This window comes from Salvelinus sp. IW2-2015, unplaced genomic scaffold (genome assembly GCF_002910315.2).
Source record: "Salvelinus sp. IW2-2015 unplaced genomic scaffold, ASM291031v2 Un_scaffold1974, whole genome shotgun sequence".
NCBI classification, from domain to species: Eukaryota; Metazoa; Chordata; class Actinopteri; order Salmoniformes; family Salmonidae; genus Salvelinus; species Salvelinus sp. IW2-2015.
Window position 1 is genome coordinate 35,550 of NW_019943327.1, and position 5,944 is coordinate 41,493.

The window sequence follows — 5,944 nt, forward strand, 5'->3', positions numbered from 1 at the left end:
TGGGCCTTAGCGAGCCCCAGACTCCAGGCCTGGCCTGGAGGGTTAGAGACCGTTTTGAGGTCTAGCTGGACGTTGACTATGCTTCGCTGGACCATGCGAAATTGCTTTCTAAATGGCACTCCTATTCCCTACACAGTGCCAATACGGCCTTTGGGAACATAGGAGCCATTTGGTGGAAGCCACTTTAGGAGTGAATGCAGCAGATGTTAGAGGAGCTGTTGTGAGGAGGAATGATCAACACTGCTGGTGGGGTGGGGTTTACATTGATGTGTGGGAGGACCAGAGAACAGTGATGGGGCAGGGAAAGAGATGGAAAGCGGTGTGAAGAAAGCCAGGAGGATAGAAAAGCCTTCCCCAAGAGAATGGATTATGTATGTACCAGAATCTCACCAGAACTCACTGACCTCAGAGCTACCGGAAACTACTACCGGAGGAGGATGGGGAGAAGAGGTTAGGGCAGGGAGAGGAATGGAGGGATGGAGAGAGAGGTTTAGGGGCAGGGGAGGATGGAATGGAGGATGATTGGCAGGTAAGAGAGAGGTTTAGGGGCAGGGAAGAGGCCAAATGGAGGGAATGGAGAAGAGGTTTAAGGGCAGCGGAGAGGACATGGAGGGATGGAGAGATAGTTTAGGGGCAGGGAGAGGAATGGAGGATGAGAAGAGAAGGTTTAGGGGAGGGAGAAGGAATGAGGGATGGAGAGAGAGCGTTTTAGGGGCAGAGAAGAATGGAGGATGGAGGAGAGTTGCGAAGGAATGGGATGGGGAGAGAGGTTTATGGGGCAGGGAGAGGAATGGAGGGATGGAAGAGAGGTTTGGGCAGGCAGAGAGGAGGGGAGAGAGAGAGTCGGAGAAGAGGGATGGAGAGATATGGTTTAGGGCAGGAGAGAGAATGGAGGGATGGAGAGATGAGTTTAGGGGCAGGAGGAGGAATGGAGGGATGGAGAAGAGGTTTTAGGGGCAGGAGGAGGATAGGTGGAGGAGAGGTTTGCGAGAGGAATGAGGATGAGAGTTAGGCGGCAAGGGAGAGGAATGGAGGGATGGAGAGAGATGGTTAGGGGCAGGTAGGAGGATGGAGAGGATGGAGAGAGAGGTTTAGGGGGCAGGAGAGGAATGGGAGAGAAGATTGAGGCAGGAGGAGAAGAGGTTTGAAGAGGTTAGGGCAGGAAGGAGAATGGAGGGCATGGGAAGAAGAGAGGTTAGGGCAGGAGAGTGAGGGATGATGAGGATTGGGGCAGGGAAGAGAATGGAGGATGGAGAGAGATGCGTTTAGGGCAGGGATAGGGAATGGAGGATTCGAGAGATGAGGTTTAGGGGGCATGGAGAGAGGAATTGAGGGATGGAGAAGAGGTTTTAGGGCAGGATGAGGAAATGGAGGATGGAGAGAGAGGTTTAGGGGCAGGAGAGGAATGAGGGATGGAGAGAGAGGTTTAGGGCAGGGAGAGGAATGGAGGGATGGAGAGAGAGTTTAAGGCAGGGAGAGGAACGGAGGATGGAGAGAGAGGCTTTAGGGGCAGGAGGGAATGGAGGGATGGAGAGAGAGGTTTAGGGGGCAGGGAGAGGAATGGAGGGATGGAGAGAGAGGTTTTAGGGGCAGGGAGAAGAGAATGGAGGATCGAGGAAAGGGCCTGTAGGGATCGAGGGAGAGCGGGTTGGTAGGATAGAGGAAGAGAGGAGTTGGTAGGATAGAGGGAGGGATGAGGTGAGGGAGTGTGGAGGGGGGATAGAGGGAGGAGGCGGGTTGGTAGGGATAGAGGGAGGGAGGGGGTTGTAGGGACAAGAGGGAGGGGGGTTGGTGACAAGGTGGGATAGAGGGAGGGAGGGGGTGGTAGGGACAGATGGAGGGGGTTCGTAGGGATAGAGGGAGGGGTTCGGTAGGGATAAGGGAGGGGGGTTGTAGGGACAGAGGAGGGTTGGTAGGATAGAGGAGTGAGGGGGTTGGTAGGGATAGAGGGAGTGGAGGGGTTGGTAGGGAGATAGAGGGAAGGAGGGGTTGGGTTAGAGGACAGGAGGGGGGGGTTGGTAGGGATAGAGGGATGGGGGGTTGGTAGGATAGGAGGAGGGTTGGTTAGGGAATAGAGGGAGGGGGAGGTAGGGAAAGGGAGGGGGACAGAGGGAGGGGAGTAAGGACAGAGGGAGGGGTTGGGTAGGATCAGAGGGAGGGGGTTTGAGTGGGAGGTGATAGAGGGAGGGGGTGGTAGGGACAGAGGGAGGGAGGGTAGGGAGAGAGGGAGGGGGTTGGTAAGGACAAGGGAGGGGGGAGTTAGGACAGACGGGGGGGAGGTTAGGGACAAGAGGGAGGGGGAGGTAGGGACAGAGGGAGGGGGGAGGTATAGTGAGAGATTAGAAGTATGGAGTGAGAGGGAGAGGACCATCAGGGAGTAAGGATGGAGGAGTGTTACTAAACGTTGAGCCGTAACCTTTCCATCCTCCTTACTCCTCCACATAAGACCAGCTGGATTCCAGAGAAGTTCCCTCCACACAAGATTCTGAAGGCAACCCCATAACGTCCCCCCCCCTCCTTACATACATTTTGTATGAGTGTTTACTCTATACAAGAGCAAGGTAATGTTTACTGGAAAGGTCTCCACTCAGCTTCACTCATGTATAGCATGCAGTCCATTCCACTGCACCATAGTAAGTAATGCCTAAACTCGGCTCACTGTACTATATAGTATTCACTCTCTATACCAGTTACACAGCGCCATCTATTGGCTTGGTGAACTCTCGTACATCTTCTTTTACCCAACGAATGGAGATAACTCCGTCCTCGCCTCATAAACAGCGGAGAACAAGGGGTTTAAAACCCTTACCAGTGCTGAAACACTTACACTAGTTAACACAAACATATAACTGTTGCTTATTCAAGTACCTTAAATAACATCAACTTTTAAAGTCAATAAGCAGACTACCCTGCAATTCCCGGCTTACAAAATGTTTTACAAAATCATAACAGTATTATCATCTTTTAGATGAAATAACATAGTCTCCGGAGCTATCTCACAGGGCGGCGTATATTTGGTTTCTGGATGTTGTCTCAGAGTTCTATTTCAGGAAGTGGAGCTGACTGCCATTATCAGCAGTCATGTGTTCACCCCTGCTGGTTGGCGGGGTTCGTTCCACGGTTCCTCAGTCATCCTCGTTTGTTTGGTGGTCGTTCGGAGGGGGGGGGGTCCCGAGTTGTTCAGTCACTGACGAATGTCTTTTCTGGGTTCTGCTGTATATTTGTACTATCACTATACTTCATACGGACCGTCACTGTGTTGATCAGTGACAATGTTCCAGCGTCCAAGTCGGCTGAGTTGTTTGGGGGTGGGAAAAAAGAACACCGTACTGCTTGTCCTTGGTATGATGTTGAGGCATGTGTTCATAGTGGGTGTTTTTGCTGGTCAATTTACATTTGGTACCACTTAGGGGTTTTGAGCAGTTTTTTCATGTGTGGTAGATCGTGTGTGTGTGTCTGACACCTAGAGAGGCTGTTTAAATCCCTCTGTTGGATTATTCCTCCATTTCCAACACTGCTTTCCATGGGTCGTCACCATTCCGATAGCAGCCCTTTTTACGGAGCGTTTTGGCAATTTTCACTGTTGATTCCGCTTTGCCATTGCTTTGGCTTTGATACGGTGATGCCTTCCCACTCATCAGACATTTTATAAAGTCCATTCGGAGAAAGGGTGAGCCCTTACTAGAAAACAACAGTCGTGGAAACAACCGCCATGTCTGTTTGGAACTGCTTTTTGCAGCATTCATACGATGTGGTCTATGTGGTGTTCAGTCGTAGTCCGAGTAATAATCGACCATGAGGAGGTAGCTTGCTTCTGTTTGACTGTGAGTGAAGTCCATCCTGATCTTGGACCATGGGGGGGGGGGGTTTGTGGGGAGAGTGTCTCCTTGTTGTTTGTCTTTCTGATGAGTTTGCAGGTGGCACATTTGCTGATAAAGACCTTTAAGTCCTCTGTAATCTTTGGCCAGAAAACAGCATCATGTGCCTTTCTGAATACTGGCCTCTATGCCTGATTGGCCAGAGTGTATTTTGTGTAGAAAGTCAGCATGAAACATGTCAGGGATGAAGACCCTGTTTCCTTTAAATATCAGTCCATTTTCTGTGGTGAGCTCCTCTTTGTACGTCCAGAAACCTTTCAGTGTGTGTCTCACAGCCCATTTGGTTCCAGGCCAGCCGTGGTTGATTTGTGCGTACAGAGCCTGAAACAGTGGGTCCTGGCAACAGCGTGCTTTGATTGACTCCATTGTCTTAGTTGAGATGTTGACGTCACTGGTGTGATCCACCTCTTTTCCAGGTCATTCGTGACTAGACCCATAGCGTAGACCGTGGCTGGTGTTCGCATTTGTCTGTGCTCTGTGGTTGATTGAGCTGTTCTGGACAGGAAGTCAGCTACATGTAGTTATTGGCCTTGTTTGTATCGCACGTGGAGTTGGTATCTCTGTAGCCTTATCAACATTCTCTGGCAGTCGTTTGGGTGCTGTGAGTAGGGATTTCTTGAAGATCGTCTCAAGCCGTTTGTGGTGGCTGGGTATTGTGATGAACTCTCTGCCATACAGATACTGATCAAACATGTCACATGCAAAACCAATGGAGAGACATTCAATCTGTGCACGTCTTTGTTCTGTCTGAGTCAATGTTCTGGAGGCAACCAGGTGTGTCCTCTCTGTAGAAGGGCTCCACCCCAACCTGCCTCACTGGCACTGCCGTGTGAGTTCATCATTCAGGTCGTAGTATTTGAGCACTAGGTGTTGCGACTGTTTGCTGCGTCATGCTGTGGTATCCGTGTCCAGTCAATGTCCCTGTCAGTCAGTCTTCTGAGCGGCTCACACACATCAGATAGGCGGGAGCATGACTTTTGCAAGATAGTTCACAAACCCCCAACTTTGAAGTCGGTTTGGTGTTAACCCATGTTCTGAACGCCTGTTATTTTCTCTGGGTCAGGGCGAAGGCCCTCTGTGTTGAGAAGAGGACCCATGTATATCACACTAGGTAGCTTTAACCTGAGTTTCTATTTGTTCAGCTTCAGGTTGACATCTCTTGCTCTGTGCAGGAGAACTGTAAGGTTTCTGTCATGATCTGACATCGCCTCTTCCTGTGTGTCACCGCATCCATAGAGGAGAACGTCATCTGCGATCTCATTCCTTTTAGTCCCTGTAGTTGTTATGGGATTTTTGTGAATAATGACTAAAATATGTATACATTTGACTTAGAATTAAACAGAATACTACTATATTTCTGTTTGGATGAATGAATCTTATTATAATCATAATGCTGAATATAATGTGTTCCTTGTTAGAAAGAATGGAGTTATCTTCAGACAGGCTGGAATGCCTCTACCCAGGGAGGGAGGAGACCTTGGGTCTTCAGACAGGCTGGAATGATGTGTTCCTTACAGGACATCTGTCTCTTCCCAGGGAGGGGAGAGACCTTGGGTCTTCAGACAGGCTGGAATGCTGTGTTCTTTACAGGACATTCTGTCTCTCCAGGGAGGGGAGAGACCTGGTCTTCAGACAGGCTGGAATGATGTGTTCCTTACAGGACATTCTGTCTCACCCAGGGAGGGGGAGACCTTGGTCTTCAGACAGGCTGGAATGCTGTGTTCCTTACAGGACATTCTGTCTCTACCCAGGGAGGAGAGACCTGTTGGGTCTTCAGACAGGCTGGAATGCTGTGTTCCTTACAGGACATTCTGTCTCTACCAGGGAGGGAGAGACCGTTGGTCTTCAGACAGCTAGAAATGATGTGTTCCTTACAGGACATTCTGTTCCTTCCCAGGGAGGGGAGAGACCTTGGGTTGGTTGCAGATTGTCTAACAGGTGGCAGACAGTGATGAGAACGCTAACGTACTGCCATTGTATCCGAGAGGAGGAAGGACATTAAAACCTATTGACAAACATCTTTATTATATAACACTGAGTAAATTTTACATGATCAGTACCTCGAG